The sequence below is a fragment of the Trichomycterus rosablanca genome, chromosome 1 (assembly GCF_030014385.1).
Source record: "Trichomycterus rosablanca isolate fTriRos1 chromosome 1, fTriRos1.hap1, whole genome shotgun sequence".
Classification (NCBI taxonomy): Eukaryota; Metazoa; Chordata; class Actinopteri; order Siluriformes; family Trichomycteridae; genus Trichomycterus; species Trichomycterus rosablanca.
In genome coordinates this window covers 71,962,634-71,984,047 of record NC_085988.1, presented here as the reverse complement: position 1 = coordinate 71,984,047, position 21,414 = coordinate 71,962,634, and positions in this window count along the sequence as shown.

Sequence of the window (21,414 nt, the reverse complement as noted above, 5' to 3'; positions counted from 1 at the left end):
TTAACTTCATCCTGTCACTGCATCTGTCAGTTTCGGTGTAATCCTTTGGCCTAACTGACTATTCTATAGAATAATATCCTGCTAAAAAGGAATATATTGTCAACAGACGTGCATCATTCCATACCAACAAAGGTAATCAGCTTAAAGATCTGAATCATGTTGTTCTCTCTTCCTCTACGTGTGTGTGTGTGTGTGTGTGTGTGTGTGTCCTACAAAGAAGGCATGTTGGGATCAGTACATGGATTCAAAAGAGGGTTATCAGGTTCATATAACCTAAGGCTCAGTACTGTCTAAATAGTAACATATACCTAGTAATACCAAAAAGTAAAGTAAAGGAAAAAGGAAAAAAAAGACCAAATACAACCAGATGTAGCCTGTTTATTTATTTTTTTACTTTCTATTAATAAAATACATAACATTTAAGTAATCAAGAAAGATTACGTCCTGATTACTTATTAACCTTAAATAAACTACTTTCTAAAGGCCGTTCAAATCCAATTAGAAATTTCTTGGAACGTTTTATGTCTAGTTGATATTTAACACCCCAGTCAGAAGGTAAGAAAATCGCACCCACTTTTATGATGTGTGTTACTCAAGTCTGGGGAAAAGTTCTGGTGTCAAGCGGCCTTGTCTGCAGTACTCTGAGGCCGTCTTTTGTCTTTTAACTAATTACAGATTCAGACACAACATTGCTTGCATAATAAACAACCCCCATCGGCACAGCCAGACAACACCAAAGAAATTCAAAAACTCAGGGTGACCTAATTACTTGAAATGATGCACTGGTCATCAGCAAAGCTAAGTGATAAAAATGACGTTAAATGAAACTTTAATACAGAAGTTTATCCTCTTCTCACCCCTAGCAAGTGCAAACAGGAGGGTGGGGAGCAGTGGGGCCTGGGCTGTGCTAATTTGCAATCAGACACTCTCTTTGAGTTCTCCTTCTATGCCCCCAGACAGTGTAAATGGCAGCTGAGACAAAGCTCCTATTCTCTCTATGAGGGCCCTCTTAGTTTTATTTCAGGCCAGTGCTCTCAGACAGGGCATTCTGGGAACGCCAGAAGATGGCAGTGGCAAATGGGGTGGGACCAAAAAATAGAAGGGAGAAAGCAGCACCATCTCAAACAGCCAAGTGGTATACCGCAATGCCACACCCAAAAGTATTATTCCTAATATTGTAATTGTCTCATTTAGTGTTGACCATTGGTGTATTTTTGTTTGTGACGTACCTATTTACGTTTATACTCGCTATTTATTGCTTGCCTTATGGTTTGCCACAATCAAACCTATACAACACAAGGTGTGCATGAAACCCCTGAAATTCCAGTCTGTAGAGCTAATTTTGCAACTTTGAACTTGCACTGAGTAAGAAAAACAGCATGGCCTGGTGTGTAATTATTTAAAACCAATACGCAAAATTCATCAAAATTTGGTATGTCCTTTATTGTTAATCGCAATATATATATAGCAGTATGACAATAACTATTGATATACGAATTATAGATATACTTACTAGAATTAACTAATATAAACTATACACTGATCAGCCATAACATTAAAACCACCTCCTTGTTTCTACACACATTGTCCATTTTATCGGCTTCACTTACCATATAGAAGCACTTTGTAGTTCTACAAATACTGACTGTAGTCCATCTGTTTCTTTGCATGTTTTGTTAGCCCCCTTTCATGGTGTTCTTCAATGGTCAGGACCTTCCAGGACCACTACAGAGTAGGTATTATTTAGGTGGTGGATCATTCTCAGCACTGCAGTGACACTGACATGGTGGTGGTGTGTTAGAGTGTGTTGTGCTGGTATGAGTGGATAAGACTTTTTTTATACACCTCACTGTCACTGCTGGACTGAGAATAGTTTACCAACTAAAAATATATCCAGCCAACAGCGCCCCGTAGGCGTCTAGAAGATGACCAACTCAAACAGCAGCAATAGATGAGCGATTGTCTCTGACTTTGCATCTACAAGGTGGACTAGGTAGGAGTGTCTAATAGAGTGGACAGTGAGTGGACACGATATTTAAAAACTCCAGCAGTGCTGCTGTGTCTGATCTCATACCAGCACAACACACACTAACACACCACCACCATGTCAGTGTCACTGCAGTGCTGAGAATGATCCACCACCTAAATAATGCCTGTTCTGTGGTGGTCCTGACCATTGAAGAACAGGATGAAAGCAGGCTAAAAAGGTATGTAAGTAATTATAGAACTTCAAAATGCTTCTGTGTGGTAAGTGGAGCTAATGAAATAGACAGTGAGCGTAGAAACAAGGAGGTGGTTTTAATTTTATGGCTGATCAGTGTAAATACAACTATTACTACTACTAATACTACAAATAATAATAATAAAATATTATAAAGTAAGTATAGTACCTTTGCAAAGTACTTTTTTCATTTAAAGTTAATTATTTAAACAATTTAGTAAGATTATATATTATTATATTATTTAGTAAGTATTCATACCTCTTGTGAGACTAGCCTTGATCCATGACAAAAGTTGTATATAATTAACACCTGTATAAAAATTGTGGATCATCTGTTTTCTGGTACTTTACAAAGACAACAGCTTATCATTTTGTGATGTATGTTAGTATGGTAAACTGTTCTGGTGAGGGGTACCAGACAATTTAATAGGCACTAAACATAATAATAATAATAACAATAATAATAATAATAATACATTTTATTTGTAATGCACTTTACATTTGAAACAAATCTCAAAGTGTCACAAGATAAAAGACATCACTACAAAAAATTATAAATAAACAGTTTAAAAGATAGTAGCAATCCTTACATTAAATTAAAAATTACTCATAAGTTCTGCTAAAAAGAAAGGTTTTCAGTCACTTTTAAAAGTCCCAACCGTCTGTGGTACCCTCAAATGGTCAGGGAGGGCATTCCAAAGGCGAGGGGCAGCAGAACAGAAGGCCCGATCACCCATGGTGATCCCTCCTAGCTTAGTTTAGTCCATGATTAAAAAGTGAAGGAAATATAAAAGTAGTTCCTGTCTGAACTTGGTTCAACAAAGTTCCAAAAGTCTATTGCTTTTGACTGAATGCAATGATCAAAGATGTTATATAAGTAAGAAAAAAGAACTAGAAGAACTTGCTTTACATTACCCTGAAGAATCCTCAATAAACTGGCAAAAAGTCTTGTGGTCTGCTGAGACCAAAGGGTACATTTTTTTGGCTTGAATTATAAGTGATATTTACAGTGTAATTCTAACAAGGCACTTGAGTCAAGTAGCCATATCCTCAATGTAAAATATAGAGTTGGTATGGAGATGCATTTCAATAGAGCTGTATAGGACTGACTGGGGTATGAAAAAAATGTCCTTCAGAGGAATTGATTTTAACTCCATTGAATATTAGTGACAAAACCTGTTGTGTTAACATTTCAAACTTAAAAGCAATCAGTAAAAAAGGGAAAAAGGTCAAATAAGTTTTGCAAAATTGATAAATACTCAGACAGGCTTTTTAATTAAGTAGATCCAGTTTTAAATGCCTTATTCAAGGTCTGGGAAATTTAAAGATTCCTAAAGTCAGGCAGTTTGCAGGTAGGCATCAGAATGTGGATGTTTTAACTTTAAATAATTTAACCCTAAAAGGAAATTGCATAATAGATCAGCAGTTACTTCTTTTTCTGTAGTACTTTGTGTTTTAACTGGGCCACACATGCCAATGTGAAAGCTGCAAATAAATACTGCATGGTGTATATGCACTCAGTTATCTTTTAAAAGAACATAAAAGCATTATTTCTCACCACAAAGCATATAAAAGTTGAAAATATCAAAGGTCATAATTTCTGCACAGAAAATATCCTGCTAAAGCACTGGTCTGCTAAAAAGCTTCATATTTTTGCACATGCTTAGGGCCTCGGTCAGGTCACTGAAGCCCTGTATTCTAGATATGAGATTCCAGGGATTTCCGTTGTCGAGACAATGGCTGTCAGACCAGTGTTACTCAAGGCCGCTGGTTAATGGTTACCTAGCCAGTCGGTGTCCTCATGCAGAGGTCGTCGGCTAAGTCGAGAGTGGAATCGAGTACACGTGGCAGCAGGTGGCAGCGTTAGCTAAACAGGCTTTGCTGGTCTTGGTCAAAATTCGGTAAATTTGGAAGCATTCATTTTATGCCAAAAATAAGCCGGCTTTTTCTGTTAGTGTTCAACCTGATAAGTGCAAACCTTTGGGATTATGGGAAATAAAAAGTTCATTATTTTATAAGTTTATTAGATTTTTTTATAAATAGACTTACAATATACCTTTATTATACTAATAGTTATAATACAGCATATTCAACTAATTTCACCACATATCTAATATACACCAATTAAGCATAACATTATGACCACCTTCCTAACTGACTGGTCTGCGTCTATGCAGCCCCATATGCAACAAAATGCAATGCACTGTGTATTCTGACATCTTTCTATCAAAACCAGCATTAACTTCTTCAGCTATTTGAGCTACAGTAGCTCCACATGGGCCAGCCTTCGCTCCCCACATGCATCAATGAGCCTTGGCCGCCCATGACCCTGTCGCCGATTTACCACTGTTCCTTCCTTGGACCACTTTTAATAAATACTGACCACTGCAGACCAGGAACATCCCACAAGAGCTGCAGTTTTGGAGATGCTCTGACCCAGTCGTCTAGCCATCAAAATGTTGCCCTTGTCAAACTCGCTCAAATCCTTACGCTCGCCCATTTTTCCTGCTTCTAACACATCAACTTTGAGGATAAAGTCCTGCCTAATATATCCCACCCACTAACAGGTGCCGTGATGAAGAGATTATCAGTATTATTCACTTCACCTGTCAATGGTCATAATGTTATGCCTTGTCGATGTAAATGGGATTAACACACAACACATTTTGCTGTAATGAGCAAACACTTTTGGCATGTAGTGTAGTTTTTCCTCAAGCAACTTACAACTGTGATTGAATACAATCCAGTTGTGGATTAGGGTTCCAACACTGGCAAACTGGCATTGGTGATGCTTGAACCCTCGGCCTTCCAGTTACTAGCCCACCACTCTAATTGCTGAGCTAACACTACTCTTGTAATAAATATTAAAATAAGCTGTTACGTCCTAAAAATGTCTGTTTGAACATTGACTGGTCTAAAATGAATCATATCAAATTGTGCTATTCAAAACAAGACCGTTCTGCAGTCTCATGAAAGACGTGGACACCTCTGGATAATTGTACTAGTTTTAGTGCACATTATTTATTTGCTGAATTTCATTGCATTTAATATATTAATAAAAATAAAACATAAAATATTACATTTGCCATAACCTTTGCATGCACCACAGTTTTTTTTTTATTTACTTAAGCAAATAAGCAGTTATTGTGCATAAGATTGTTTCCTGTGTTGTTTTGTCCAAATTTTATACACTGGGGCTTCTTCCCAAGAGCTGTGGCCTCCATCACTCCTCCCCACCCCTCATAGACTGCGTACTTGAAAACTGCGCATTTGCACATCTACATACATCCATTTTCTCACACAAGCATAAAATCATTTTTGAAAATGAACTGGTATCTCTACAGAGCACTTTATATAATCACCCATAATTTATTTTTATTTATCTTGAAATCCATAATCATCATCCATCCAAAGACATGCAAGTGAGGTGAATTGGAGATACTAAATTGTCCATGACTGTGTTTGATATAACCTTGTGAACTGATGAATCTTGTGTAATGAGTAACTACCATTTCTGTCATGAATGTAACCAAAGAGTGTAAAACATGATGTTAAGATCCTAATAAACAAACAAACAAACATACAATTATGACTGAAACTAATTTGAGCATTTAAGGGTCTTGCTCAGGGGCCTCACAGTGGCAGCTTGGCTGTGGAGGGGCTTGAATCGGCAACCTTCTCATTACTAGTCCAGTACCTTAACCACTGAACTGCCATTGCCTAAACCATTGTAATTATGTTTAAGGTTACTTAAGAATAATATTTTTCTGTTTTATTCATATTTGTCTGATCTTATGTCTAAGGCATTACCTGACTGTTATTGTTTCTGTAAAATAGCGCAATTTTACAGAGATCAGTGCATACACACCATATAGTGGGAATTACTTTTTATGCTTTCTGTTTAAACACACTAAGTATAGAAACATGTGACGTTTGTGTTTATCCATGGTGATACTCATTAACATATTTAAATTTAAATAATTGTGTACAGTGTATCTACATGCAAAAATGGTCTTATAGTAACTTACAAAAAATGTAAAAATGCAGAATTACATGCTGTTGTCCAAACTAGTCTGTGTACCAGTTATGTCACACAGAAAAGAGCAGCTAGACTATAATGCTTCATTATTTAAACATTTCAGAGCATCCAGACAGGTAAGTTAATTTTTTATAGCAAGTGCAGTGCTACTAAAACAATGCTGCAAGTAAGGACTATGATTATATTTACCTTACTAGGTCAAAATATGTATCAAAAGCAAAAAATACTACAAATATAATAGTAATTAGGTCTTAAGGGGCTTGGTGGTGCATGGGTTTGATAGTACCTTCTGGTCATCGTCTGTAAAGTGTTTCACATGTTCTCTTTGCCCACATTGGTTTTCCTCGGGTACTTTGGTTTCCTCCCACCCCCTAAAAGCAAATAAGAGATGGACAGGCTGCTCAAATTACCCCTAGGTGTGAGTGAGTAAGTAAATTTGTGTTGCCCTTCAATGATCCAGAATGGACCACAACCCTGACCGAGAAGAAGAGGTGAGTAAAAATTAATAAATAAATACATTAATAAAGCTTTTAAATTGGTGAAATAAGAATAGAAGGTGTTAAATAAATAGCCAAAAATGTACAGTTGCATGAAGAGGTTTGTACATCCTAATCAAATTTGTGTTAAACTATGATTATAAAAAATAACAACAAAATATTAAATGTGCCAGATTTTATGTATCATTTTTGTCCAATATGTTACATTTAGTAAGTAAACAATGACCTTAAGTTTATTTCTTGTAGTGAATGTGTGAGTAAAAAAAATCAGAGAATTTGATAAACAAATTTACACCTAGAAAATAAACAATGACGTTTGATCAGGAGTGTCCACATTTTACTCAAGTACATTTATAAAAAATAAATAATGACGTTTGATCAGGAGTGTCCACATTTTACACAAATACATTTATAAAAAATAAAGTAAATTCATTTACATTTTAATACCTAATTTGTAACATTAGTCAAAGAAGAGCTGAGTGAAGTCGTGTGTTCTTTTTAAGTTGACCATTGTGCTGTGCAGTCAAATAAAAGCCTTCAGACACTCTTAGTCAAAGAATAAATACAAAGCGAAGTAGCAAAGCTAAAAGTAATTCAGTTTAAAAAATATGAAAAAATCCATGATTGATTTGTATGTCGTAGATGGATATTAGGTTAGAAAAGCAGTAACTTGTTATTATTTTCTGTACACCCACAAACAAACAGGATTTATGGTGTGACAGTGGGCATTTTGACCTCCGCATGACCCTGTTAAGAGATCCCAAGCTTGGCAGCAGGAGCCACAACTACTGTACATGATGCCCCTATCACAAACAGACATTGTCAGTGCATACCAGGAGAACAATTGACTTCTTTTAGCACTGACAGAGACAGGGGACGGAGGCAGAAAGTTTAGCATCACAGTCACAATCGAGTCTAAAACTCCTCATGTCCTCATGACAGGCCAGTGTCTCACACTGGCTGGTTTTTGACCAATTTAGCCTTGCAGCTAAGCAACTCCATAAGGATGGCATTGGGATTAAGGCCTGCTGGTCATATGTCTCATAACTGCACATTTCTGCTAATATGGAACACATAATTAAAGCTGCTGCAATGTTTTTTGGGAACTTATAATAAGCTAATAATTCTGTATTACCGGTATCACACATCATTCCTCAGTGCGGAATATTATTTCCGTGATTTAGTATGCACTCCGCAGGGCGCAGGGTTGAGTAGGGGGGCCCAGACCAGCGTGGGATAACGCTGCTCTCTTTACTCCCTGCTTCTGGCCATCCGTTGTCCCTCTTTGGTCTGTGCCAGGAACATTGCACACAGATACCGTCCTCCCTCATCCCTCTCACTCCTCCCTGCATCACTCCACCCCTCCCCAGCCATGACATCATCGCACATCTGTTGTCCCAACAGGGCGTCCGTCGCACGGGCAACCTAATGACAAACTTCTCTTTTTCACCTTGTCTCCCATTCACTTCGCATCGCGCCCGGCATTGTGTCTTTCTTTTTCTTGTACGGCCTTATAGCTTACGCTTTCCCCTCGCCTGACTTTAGCCTCGGCCCTGATGCTACCAGAGGCGCTGCCTCTCTTATTTCAGGCACGGCCTACGTGCGCAGGCATGTGCATAATGACGATACGAAATAGCTTTCATTAAAAGTGCATTAGCCGTTTAGCTGCCCTCACAGTTCACCCGTATAATTATCCTCAAACTTCGTCAACTTGGTCAGTTCTGTTGCAGCAAAGTCTTGAAATACAGTAAGACAAATGTGTCTGTGGTCTCAGAGCAACACGCCAGTTGGTTTTCACATTTTCATTTCGTTTTTTTTTTTAAAGTGAACAGTTTTGTGCAAACTAGGTTTTTGTGCAAACTAGGAAGCACTTCTACAATTACTGACTGTAGTCCATCTGTTTCTTTACATACTTTTTTAGCCTGCTTTCACCCTGTTCTTCAATGATCAGGACCACTACAGAGCAGGTATTATTTGGGTGGTGGGTCATTCTCAGCACTGCACTGACATGGTGGTGGTGTGCTAGTGTGTGTTGTGCTGGTATGAGTGAATAAGACACAGCAATGCTGATGGAGTTTTTAAACACCTCACTGTCACTGCTGGACTGAGAATTGTCCACCAACCAAAAATATCCAGCCAACAGTGCCCCATGGGCAGCGTCCTGTGAAGGTCTAGAAAATGACCAACTCAAACAGCAGCAATAGATGAGCGATCGTTTCTGATTTTACATCTACAAGGCGGACCAACTAGGTAGGAGTGTCTAATAGAGTGGACAGTGAGTGGACACGCTGCTGTATTTGATCCACTCATACCAGCACAACACACACTAACACACCACCACCATGTCAGTGTCACTGCAGTGCTGGAGTAGTAGGAGTAAATAAAATACAGTAAATGACATATCATTCTTTAGATTTAATTACTTTGGCCAGAAGTGTAGTTATGACTGGAATTCTTTCTTATAATGAATGTTTGCAGTCTGCATCTGTGTAAAGCTGTTGCTTTCTAATAGTACATTTATTAGTCTGCTTGTTATAAAGTGTCTGACTTCATTTTTTTAATTATATCTGAACATTTCAAGCTAAATTACATTATTTTGTGTAAAGAATTTGTGAGTCGGTGTCCAGAAATGCTTTATGCATTTCACTTGTTTATTATTGTTAGGAATAATTAGATTTTCACATAGTTTATTTAATCCATTCTAACTCATTCAAATTATCCTCTAGGCCACCCAAGGAGGATGGTCCTGTTCAGTCTGGTTCCTCTCAAGGATTTTATTCTTGTAAGAATTTTACTACGTGACACATTATCAGTTTTGTTTATTGTTGACTAAAATACGAAACAGGTTTTAACCAGCACACACACTTTTGAAGATGCTGAGTAATTGTTTGAACTCTGTAAACCTATCCTGATGATTAAAATATATAACGGGTAATATACAGTGGACAGTGGTAGCTCAGTGGTTAAGGTACTGGACTAGTAATCAGAAAGTTGCCGGTTCAAGCCCCGCCACCGCCAAGTTGCCACTGTTGAGCCATTGAGCAAGGCCCTTAACCCTCAATTGCTCAAAAAAAGAAATCAGTCATATATATATATATATACAGTGTATCACAAAAGTGAGTACACCCCTCACATTTCTGCAAATATTTTATTATATCTTTTCATGGGACAACACTATAGAAATAAAACTTGGATATAACTTAGAGTAGTCAGTGTACAGACTGTATAGCAGTGTAGATTTACTGTCTTCTGAAAATAACTCAACACACAGCCATTAATGTCTAAATGGCTGGCAACATAAGTGAGTACACCCCACAGTGAACATGTCCAAATTGTGCCCAAAGTGTCAATATTTTGTGTGACCACCATTATTATCCAGCACTGCCTTAACCCTCCTGGGCATGGAATTCACCAGAGCTGCACAGGTTGCTACTGGAATCCTCTTCCACTCCTCCATGATGACATCACGGAGCTGGTGGATGTTAGACACCTTGAACTCCTCCACCTTCCACTTGAGGATGCGCCACAGGTGCTCAATTGGGTTTAGTCCATCACCTTTACCTTCAGCTTCCTCAGCAAGGCAGTTGTCATCTTGGAGGTTGTGTTTGGGGTCGTTATCCTGTTGGAAAACTGCCATGAGGCCCAGTTTTCGAAGGGAGGGGATCATGCTCTGTTTCAGAATGTCACAGTACATGTTGGAATTCACGTTTCCCTCAATGAACCGCAGCTCCCCAGTGCCAGCAACACTCATGCAGCCCAAGACCATGATGCTACCACCACCATGCTTGACTGTAGGCAAGATACAGTTGTCTTGGTACTTCTCACCAGGGCGCCGCCACACATGCTGGACACCATCTGAGCCAAACAAGTTTATCTTGGTCTCGTCAGACCACAGGGTATTCCAGTAATCCATGTTCTTGGACTGCTTGTCTTCAGCAAACTGTTTGCGGGCTTTCTTGTGCGTCAGCTTCCTTCTGGGATGACGACCATGCAGACCGAGTTGATGCAGTGTGCGGCGTATGGTCTGAGCACTGACAGGCTGACCTCCCACGTCTTCAACCTCTGCAGCAATGCTGGCAGCACTCATGTGTCTATTTTTTAAAGCCAACCTCTGGATATGACGCCGAACACGTGGACTCAACTTCTTTGGTCGACCCTGGCGAAGCCTGTTCCGAGTGGAACCTGTCCTGGAAAACCGCTGTATGACCTTGGCCACCATGCTGTAGCTCAGTTTCAGGGTGTTAGCAATCTTCTTATAGCCCAGGCCATCTTTGTGGAGAGCAACAATTCTATTTCTCACATCCTCAGAGAGTTCTTTGCCATGAGGTGCCATGTTGAATATCCAGTGGCCAGTATGAGAGAATTGTACCCAAAACACCAAATTTAACAGCCCTGCTCCCCATTTACACCTGGGACCTTGACACATGACACCAGGGAGGGACAACGACACATTTGGGCACAATTTGGACATGTTCACTGTGGGGTGTACTCACTTATGTTGCCAGCTATTTAGACATTAATGGCTGTGTGTTGAGTTATTTTCAAAAGACAGTAAATCTACACTGCTATACAAGTTGTACACTGACTACTCTAAGTTATATCCAAGTCTCATTTCTATAGTGTTGTCCCATGAAAAGATATAATGAAATATTTGCAGAAATGTGAGGGGTGTACTCACTTTTGTGATACACTGTATATGTATACAATAATTTTACAGTTTACAGTTTTGTATTGGATAATTAAGGCTTTGATTTACAGTTAAAAATGAAGTTATTAAAGACTTCCTGATACCATGTATATACACAGATGAGGCATAACATTATGACTACCTTCCTAATATTTCCACCTTTTGCTGCCAAAACAGCCCTGACCCGTCAAGGCATGGACTCCACTAGACCCCTGAAGGTGTGCTGTGGTATCTGCCACCAAGACGTTAGAGTAGCTCGTCTGTTGGATCGCTCCCCACGTGCACCCATGACCCTGTCGCCGGTTTACCACTGTTCCTTCCCTGGACCACTTTTGATAGATACTGACCACTGCAGACCGGGAACACCCCACAAGAGCTGCAGTTTTGGAGATGCTCTGACCCAGTCGTCTAGCCATCACAATTTGGCCCTCGTCAAACTCGCTCAAATCCTTACGCTCGCCCATTTTTTCCCGCTTCTAACACATCAACTTTGAGGAACAAAATGTTCACTTGCTGCCGAATATATCCCACCCACTAACAGGTGCCGTGATGAAGAGATAATCGGTGTTATTCACTTCACCTGTCAGTGGTCATAATGTTATGCCTAGTCGGTGTAGCTCACTGTAATAATGCTGTAAACGTTTTGGAACCCCTTAAATTCTTTTCATGTTTTGCTTTATAGTGAACATGTCAGATTAAAGAAATTAGATAGACAGACAGACAGATTGTAACATCAGCATAAAGAATATACACACCCTTTTTCAATAGTAATAATAATTATAATTAATTTACTATCTTGCTATTGCTGTACTTAAATGACATTTGAAAACGTTGTTGATAGGCTTGTATGTATATGTTAGGGTGACCATACGTCCTCTTTTTCCCGGACATGTCCTCTTTTTGAGACCTAAAAAATGCGTCCGGCCGGGATTTTTAAATCACCAAAAATGTCCGGGATTCGGCTTTTCTAGTCGCTATTCTGTGTGTATGTTGTTGCATTGGTTTGTTTTTAGGTCTTTTTAGGAGTGCATCTGTTTTGTTAAAATAAGTCTGATTTTCACGTGCACGTACTAACACAGAGGCTCTCGTCAACACTGTGATGGTGCTGCATTCTGTGGAAATTGCTCAGCAAGCACTAGAAGACACATCTTACTGCTGGGTTTCTACTGAGGGGAGCAAGTAATCAAAGTGAATCAAATTAAAGTTAAAAACACTCCAGTCGGCTGATACGATTGTACAATACATCAAAGGACTTTTATTTATTGGTGACAACTGTTTTTTAATTTGTTGTTATTATTGTTTAGGGCTTAACGCTGAATGTGAAGGAATAAGATAATCTGACCATAAAGGCCCTTGTTAAAGAGCAGCTGTACGTTAATAAAGTTCAGTAACACAGCTGGATGGTTATTGACTCATTTGTCAACTATTTAAACCTCTACCCCATACAGGCATACACACTGCCATGGTGTCACCAACGACATGAAATACCCCCCCCCCCCCCCCCCCCCCCCCCCCCCTTCCTTCCCTGAACCAGGCGTCCTCTTTTTTAAAAACCAAAATACGTTTACCCTAGTATATGTATAAAGTGCAGAGGGTGTGATGGTGATAATGACATGATTTAAATTATGGCGGGCTCTGGCACTGATTAAACGCGGGAACAAGATGGCGGGAACCATGAACTGAACAGAGGATTTTATTTACAGGGCGGCGGCGAACGGAATACTGTTACTGATAAACATTGTACAGCAGCGCCGCGTTGTGGTGGATTTCTGCAACTGCGACCAAAGCTTATGAATCAGGTTACATACAAATAATCAAATTACTGTTCTTTCAACTTTATACGTTAATTCAATTATTTATAGTTTTATTAATATACCAACTGAGTTCTTATTAATCACCATGATGTCCAAAACTACGCACTACTGTACTATACAATAAGTTAAACTCGTACGTGCACTTCAATAGTATTTTAAAGTAAGCTACAACAATGCACACTAGCGATCTAAATAGTATGCTTCGTAATTCAATGAGATAGGACGCGTGCACTCACGGCTTACTATACTAACCGACTCTGTAGTACGCATACGCAGGTTTAGAGCAGAGCTGATGAATATGCATATTTTGGGGGTTACTGAGTTCACGTCTGGATCAGAGCGTGACTCCAGCAACACATGGCCATTATCACAAATTAATTTTGTCAAAATAAAAGTCCTGCTAAAATAATTAACGGTTCCCACTAACTTCCAACAGACTTTGAGAAAACACATGCAGCTGTGCGGAGAAGCTTGAATTGGAATTTTCCGTGCATTTATTTAATCACTCATGTATTAATTTACTTACAACTAGGGGCAATTTTTCATGTTTTTGGGAGGAGGTGGAAACTTGGAATTCAAAAGAAACCCAAACAGGCATGAAATTAACAATCAAAAATGATACAGGCAGTGAATGGAGTTGTGAGTTGAATCCAGGACCATGATAACCATGCTGTGTTATTGTGCTCCCTATTATTATTATTATTATACATTTTACCACCACCCCCGCAAACAACAACTTATTATCATTATCATGTTTTACCACCGCTTTATCCTGGTCGGGGTCGTGCTGGGTTCAGTTTTTCCAATCCATCAAGGGGCCTAGTCAGCCACCCAGGTCTGGGTTCAAATCTCAGAGGTGCTATTGAGTGGCCGGGCATCCACACAGACATGATTTGCTATGTCTGAGGGGAATGGCCCATTCATGCTCCTGTTTTGTGCCCAGGGTTTTCAGAAAGACCACAGCTACCCTGACCAAGATTAAATAAAAAGCAATAATAATAATAATAATAATATTTGATTTATTAAGTGATTACTTTATTGATCCCCAAAAGAAAATAGCTGAAATAATATAATAATATTCTGTTAATATAATGATATTATAATAATTATAATAATAATTATAATTATATAATTGTAATAATAATAATAACATTTAAATATATTATTATTAATATTAATAATATTTAAGTATATTAATATTTAATAGTATAATAACATTGCATAACTGCAATAATAAAATAATAATAAAATAATAATAATAATAATAATAATAATAATAATAAGAAGAACAATACTACTTATAATAATAAATCATAAGAATTTCTGGAAGTTAAAGTGAATTGTGAATGCATATAACAAACAATTCAAAAACTGAAAAGCAATAACATAATTATATATATATCACATTTACAAAGGGCATCATCAGGTAATGTGTGGGTTTCCTTCACATACCTCATTTACCTTCGACTTTTAAAAACATGTATGTGGGTTGTGTACTTAAAATAAACCTAGGCTTGAGTGACAGTTAAATGAGTCAGTATGAAATGCCCTGCAATAGACTCATATACTTGCAATATACTTGTTAGTGAGATTACAAGCCTTGCCCCTCTATGTTGATGCTGTCCATCCCTATTTAACAAATGTTACCATGATAACTGGTAACAGTTAACATAAATATACATACACACACATACACACACATATATATATATATATACACCAATCAGCCATAACATTAACACCACCTCCTTGTTTCTATACACACTGTCCATTTTATCAGCTCCACTTACCATATAGAAGCACTTTGAAGTTCTACAATTACTGACTGTAGTCCATCTGTAGTCCATCTGCATGCTTTGTTAGCCCGCTTTCATGCTGTTCTTCAATGGTCAGGACCCCCACAGGACCACTACAGAGTAGGTATTATTTAGGTGGTGGATCATTCTCAGCACTGCAGTGACACTGACATGGTGGTGGTGTGTTAGTGTGTGTTGTGCTGGTATGAGTGGATCAGACACAGCAGCGTGTCCACTCACTGTCCACTCTATTAGACACTCCTACCTAGTTGGTCCACCTTGTAGATGTAAAGTCAGAGACAATCGCTCATCTATTGCTGCTGTTTGAGTTGGTCATCTTCTAGACCTTCATCAGTGGTCACAGGACGCTGCCCACGGGGCGCTGTTGGCTGGATATATTTTTGGTTGTTGGATTATTTTTTAGTCCAGCAGTAACAGTGAGGTGTTTAAAAACTCCATTAGCATTGCTGTGTCTTATCCACTCATACCAACACAACACAAAATGATCCACCACCTAAGTAATACCTGCTCTGTGGTGGTACTGTGGGGGTCCTGACCATTGAAGAACAGGGTAAAAGCAGGTTAAAAAGTATGTAGAGCAACAGATGGACTACAGTCAGTAATTGTAGAACTACAAAGTGCTTCTATATGGTAAGTGAAGCTGATAAAATGGGCAGTGAGTGTAGAAACAAGGAGGGTTTTTTTAAGCAAATATGGTTGCAGTTTTGTCAGTGTATAACATTAAGTACGGTTTATGTCATTAGATTTGATGGAGAATGATAATCTTGGCAGGGCTTTGTGACTGGCTCTTGAGGTGAAGCGCCATTGGTAAAATTCAATGAGACACTGTGATGGTCTCTTTCCTGCCAAGAAAGAAAGTTACGTATTTTTCTTTTTTACCACAATCCTAAAGAACTGAGAAGAAACAGATACCATATACATAACTGTCCAAACAGTGAAAGCCCAGCTAAAGTGCAGTTTTGGCGTTTAGACCTGTGGTCACACATATTAGCAAAGGTAATTGATGGGATTTCTCTTCTCCCTCAGAGAAGAGCTTCCAGATTTCTTTTTGCTATGGTTTATAGTGCCCTGATCGGACCTCCACTCAGAGGCATTACTCACAAACTCCCAGTGCTGAGTATTATCTGCAGGAGCTGTCTGATGTCCAATAACATTTAAAGTGTAGAGATGATATAATTAAGACAGGGATGACTTAAAGCACCGGAGTGCACGCGATGGAAAACGCATGGAGCCTGTCCTAATCGAATGTGCTCCATTAGCCACAGACTCTATCTGTTATGCGCTACATTAGTTCCTATAAGAAACATGTCTTAAATGCACGCGTGAGACCTCCGCTATCAAGTGCACTTTGATCTCATTGTTAAAGTCAGGAAGCCTCATAAACGTGTTCACTCTTTGAAGCTTTATCATATTCCCTTTGGCCACTTCTACCTACAATCCCTGCATGGCCTCTCCGCTTCAGGGCAAACAAGCTAGTGTTTGCAAAGAGCATCTTTAAAAGACAAGTTAAAGGTGTTTAACTTTGATTTGTCAACCTTTACCTGGCTTTAAAACAGGTTTGCTACAGTTCATGTGTAGACATTCTGAAAGCTAGATAAAAAGAAAAGCTTGTTTTAATCATAAGCTGTGAGTGGATTCATTTAGCCTGTTTATGATATTGTGCTACCGAGGTAGTGCCACCAGGGAGAGCACTCACACATGTAGAGAGAGGAAAACCTGTAAAGCAGTGTTTATGTCAATACATGATTTTAATGTTACATAACTATATAAATCAACTGCATTTACAAACGTGGAGTATTCCTTCATTCATTGTCTGTTTTACCACTGCTTTATTCTGATCAGGGTCGCTGTGGGTCTGATTTATTGTGCGAAACGCATAAAACTCAGCTCAGGCCGTCAGGCCAACACAAGACACATGCACACATACACACAAATTTTAGTACAGTGGTACCTTGTAACTCAACGTCCCCTAAACTCAAAATCTTTGAAACTCAACACCCTTCGTCGAGAAATTTGTACCCTTAAACTCAACGTTTCCCTTAAACTCAACGTGTTCAGTTCTGTTTTTTAAAAATGTATTTATTTAATTTTAAATTAACAATAAACAGTCGCTTTGTTCAGCTCTCGGCTTGAGCGGCGCGGTAATATGTTGTCAAAGTGTGCATATGAGACGAATCTGCATTTGTGTGGAATAACCGTCAGATTCACTCTGAAAGCTCCACATATATCTGTGTTTAGCTGGGTTTTCCTCTTTCCTCACTGTTTCACTTTTAAACTTGTGTTACATTTACATTTTCAGCATTTAGCAAACGCTTTTATCCAAAGCGACTTACACAATGAGCGGAGCACGATGTTACAGCTCGGGGTTCTGAGAAATTGTAAGAATCAGCTTTTTATTTCAGTGTTTTTTTTATATTTATTTATTAGGATTTTAACGTCATGTTTTACACGCTTTGGTTACATTCATGGTAGCCACTTGTTACACGAGACTTATCAGTTCACAAGTTTAATGTCAAACACGGTCATGGACAATTTTGTATCTCCAATTCACCTCACTTGCATGTCAAAAACAACCCCGTTATTTTACATATGCTAAAATATATGCAAGTCCATTGGACCATGGAACACATTAACAGGTTTTCCATACATCATTATGGGAAAAAATACCTTGAAACTCAACGTCTTTTAAACTCAATGCCAGTTCCAGAACCAATTGACGTTGAGTTTCAAGGTACCACTGTAGCTCCAATTGGTCTGTCTGGACTCTGTAGGAGAAAATCAAAGCACCCAAAGGAAACCCATGCAAACACATGGGGAACATGCAAACTCCACACAGAAAGGACACTGGCTGCCTGGCTGGGGAATCAAAACCAGACCCTTCTTGCTGTTAGGCAACAGTGCTACCCACTGTGCTGTTTTTTTTGTTATTACAGCTATACTATGGCAGGAATCATTTAGCATCACAATAGGCTTGGTACACCAGGAAACATGGCCAGGTTGCAAGGACTGACACCATGGGGTGTGAAGTTTTTTTGAGAGGTGAAAGGAGGCCATAACACACATGGAGACACTTGCCAATCCCTCTACAGACAGTGACCAGAAGCAGTGGTTAAATCTTAAGTCCTCAGGACATATGCTGCTGTGATGACCCCATTCGTACCAGCTGTACCATCATGCTACAAAGTTATAATTATGCAGTCGTGAATTATATCTAACAACACAGTAGTTCAGCAGGTGAAATTCCTTCCTCAAAGATGTTGGATCCTGTCTTTGATCTTTAGCTCCAGTTACTGTCTGTGTTTTTCCAATGTACCTTTATTTATTTTACAGGTACCACAGATTATCTGTCTGGGATGAAATGGTAGGCATGGTTATTCTTAAAATCTTTAAGTGTTTTACTAAGTATAGATAGATAGATAGATAGATAGATAGATAGATAGATAGATAGATAGATAGATAGATAGATAGATAGATAGATAGATAGATAGATAGATAGATAGATAGATAGATAGATAGATAGATAGATAGATAGATAGATAGATAGATAGATAGATAGATAGGGCCAGTGATAGCTCAGTGGTTAAGGTACTGGACTAGTAAACAGAAGGTTGCCGGTTCAAGCCCGGCCACCACCAAGTTGCCACTGTTGGGTCCCTGAGCAAGGCCCTTAACCCTCAATTGCTCATTGTGCTCAAAGCTAAATGCTTTTTTTAATCTCCTTTTACTCTGTTCTTTAATGGTCAGGACCCCTACAGGACCACTACAGAGCAGGTATTATGTAGCTGGTGGATCATTCTCAGCACTGCAGTGACACTGACATGGTGGTGGTGTGTTAGTGTGTGTTGTGCTGGTATGAGTGGATCAGACACAGCAGCGCTGCTGGAGTTTTTTAACATCTCAATGTCACTGCTGGACTGAGAATAGTCCACCAACCAAAAATATCCAGCCAACAGCGCCCCATGGGCAGTGTCCTGTGACCACTGATGAAGGTCTTGAAGATGACCAACTCAAACAGCAGCAGTAGATGAGCGATCGTCTCTGACTTTACATCTACAAGGTGGACCAACTAGGTAGGAGTGTCTAATAGAGTGGACAGTAAGTGGACACGGTATTTAAATATATTATTTAAATATATATACAGTGTATCACAAAAGTGAGTACACCCCTCACATTTCTGCAAATATTTCATTATATCTTTTCATGGGACAACACTATAGACATGAAACTTGGATATAACTTAGAGTAGTCAGTGTACAGCTTGTATAGCAGTGTAGATTTACTGTCTTCTGAAAATAACTCAACACACAGCCATTAATGTCTAAATAGCTGGCAACATAAGTGAGTACACCCCACAGTGAACATGTCCAAATTGTGCCCAAATGTGTCGTTGTCCCTCCCTGGTGTCATGTGTCAAGGTCCCAGGTGTAAATGGGGAGCAGGACTGTTAAATTTGGTGTTTTGGGTACAATTCTCTCATACTGGCCACTGGATATTCAACATGGCACCTCATGGCAAAGAACTCTCTGAGGATGTGAGAAATAGAATTGTTGCTCTCCACAAAGATGGCCTGGGCTATAAGAAGATTGCTAACACCCTGAAACTGAGCTACAGCATGGTGGCCAAGGTCATACAGCGGTTTTCCAGGACAGGTTCCACTCGGAACAGGCTTCGCTAGGGTCGACCAAAGAAGTTGAGTCCACGTGTTCGGCGTCATATCCAGAGGTTGGCTTTAAATAATAGACACATGAGTGCTGCCAGCATTGCTGCAGAGGTTGAAGACGTGGGAGGTCAGCCTGTCAGTGCTCAGACCATACGCCGCACACTGCATCAACTCGGTCTGCATGGTCGTCATCCCAGAAGGAAGCTGACGCACAAGAAAGCCCGCAAACAGTTTGCTGAAGACAAGCAGTCCAAGAACATGGATTACTGGAATGCCCTGTGGTCTGACGAGACCAAGATAAACTTGTTTGGCTCAGATGGTGTTCAGCATGTGTGGCGGCGCCCTGGTGAGAAGTACCAAGACAACTGTATCTTGCCTACAGTCAAGCATGGTGGTGGTAGCATCATGGTCTTGGGCTGCATGAGTGTTGCTGGCACTGGGGAGCTGCAGTTCATTGAGGGAAACATGAATTCCAACATGTACTGTGACATTCTGAAACAGAGCATGATCCCCTCCCTTAGAAAACTGGGCCTCATGGCAGTTTTCCAACAGGATAACGACCCCAAACACATCTCCAAGATGACAACTGCCTTGCTGAGGAAGCTGAAGGTAAAGGTGATGGACTAAACCCAATTGAGCACCTGTGGCGCATCCTCAAGTGGAAGGTGGAGGAGTTCAAGGTGTCTAACATCCACCAGCTCCGTGATGTCATCATGGAGGAGTGGAAGAGGATTCCAGTAGCAAACTGTGCAGCTCTGGTGAATTCCATGCCCAGGAGGGTTAAGGCAGTGCTGGATAATAATGGTGGTCACACAAAATATTGACACTTTGGGCACAATTTGGACATGTTCACTGTGGGGTGTACTCACTTATGTTGCCAGCCATTTAGACATTAATGGCTGTGTGTTGAGTTATTTTCAGAAGACAGTAAATCTACACTGCTATACAAGTTGTACACTGACTACTCTAAGTTATATCCAAGTTTTATTTCTATAGTGTTGTCCCATGAAAAGATATAATAAAATATTTGCAGAAATGTGAGGGGTGTACTCACTTTTGTGATACACTGTATATATATATATATATATATATATATATATTTATATAAATATATGATCTCCATCATCCCCCGTCTTTGTGCATATGCAATTAATCAACCAGCAGAGGTCGTATTTGCAGCAGTCATTGCAATCAATAGCAGCCAATCATTGTCCATGTACAGTAGATGCCCTACAGGCCATCAGCAGAGCTGAGCTTCAACCTCGCGAGCTCAAGATATCAGCACTGGTGGGCTAGCATGCTTTTGCTGCTGCACCACCAAAGCCCCTCATTGCTTAAACATTTAAAGAAATTGTGCCTGCTAAATGTAAGTTAGAAACCTGCTTAATGAGGTCATTGCATCCAGTAATAATGCAATCAGTGTGTGTGTGTTTTAAATTCCAAGAACCCAACGAGAAAGGAGGCTTAAAAAACCCAGAGGAATGAGACTTGCCCAATCTGTTGTGATCTTCTCTAGAGTAGCTAATCCTCTTTCTACATGTTTTAGAAGGTGAAAAGAAACCAAAGTAACCATATGAAACCCACACGGACACGGAAAAGAACATACAGAACTCTTCACAGTCAGTGACAGATGGCAGCAATCCCTGGTTCTCAGGACTCATATTGCTGTGTAGAAGCAA